Source organism: Mus pahari, unplaced genomic scaffold (assembly GCF_900095145.1).
Source record: "Mus pahari unplaced genomic scaffold, PAHARI_EIJ_v1.1 scaffold_12891_1, whole genome shotgun sequence".
In the NCBI taxonomy this organism is placed as follows: domain Eukaryota; kingdom Metazoa; phylum Chordata; class Mammalia; order Rodentia; family Muridae; genus Mus; species Mus pahari.
In genome coordinates this window covers 6,890-7,821 of record NW_018392191.1, presented here as the reverse complement: position 1 = coordinate 7,821, position 932 = coordinate 6,890, and the positions used below count along the sequence as shown (strand labels likewise).

Below are 932 nucleotides of genomic sequence, written 5' to 3'. Positions count from 1 at the left end.
AGGGAAGGACTGAAGTAAGTGAAGGGGATTGCAACCCAATAATAAGAACAATATCATATACATAGAGTGAAATATGCATATACATATGAAGCAGAGCATGGTATTATCTGACATCAGTGAGATGGGAGGGAGGCTTCATCTTCCAGGATATGGTGATGCTAGANGGCTGAGGTGGGCATGGGTAAATGGGTACAGGAGTAATCTCATAGACACAATGGTGAGGGTATGATTGGGGATGTGATGGGGTGTTGGTGGAGCGGTAACCAAGAAGGGGGAGATCATCTGAAAGTGCAATCAAATAAAATGATTAAAAAAATGGGGGATTGTCCCCCGCAGGTGCGGACGCCAGAGCCGAGCCCGCGTCGCCATGCCTGGGAAAATCGAGGAGATCAAGGACTTTCTGCTCACAGCCCGGCGGAAGGATGCCAAGTCTGTCAAGATCAAGAAGAACAAGGATAATGTGAAGTTCAAGGTTCGCTACAGCAGGAACCTTTACACCCTGGTTATCACAGACAAGGAGAAGGCAGAGAAGCTGAAGCAGTCCCTACCCCCGGGTTTGGCAGTGAAGGACCTGAAATGAACCAGACCTCTGTGTGTGACTATTAAAAACCCTGAAAAGTCAAAAAAAATGACAGAATGGAATTTGGAACTAGAAAAACTTATNCCTAGCATGGTTTCCCAGCCCCAGAAATATGAACATGACATGTTNCNAATTATAAGTGGATATGAGCTGTGAAGTATAGATTATAAAAAAGCAAGAAAGAAGGAAGACTAAAGGGAGGATGCAAGGATGTTCACAATGTAACAAATATTAATTTCATATTTATATAAAGAACTTGCTTTTTGTTTATTACCATGGATTTTCACTTCCACTGTCCTATTGGAATATTATTTTGTAAATTTATATGATCTTAAACCAAAAACACTATATT

General features: G+C 41.6%; 1 pseudogene across 1 annotated transcript; it reads left to right on the top strand.

The window, feature by feature from the left end:
- The first annotated feature begins 325 nt into the window (after positions 1 to 325).
- Positions 326 to 629, top strand: LOC110314871 (annotated as a pseudogene). Its single transcript, XR_002380192.2, has one exon. The product of XR_002380192.2 is annotated as a 60S ribosomal protein L38 pseudogene (transcript).
- The last annotated feature ends 303 nt before the right edge of the window (positions 630 to 932 follow it).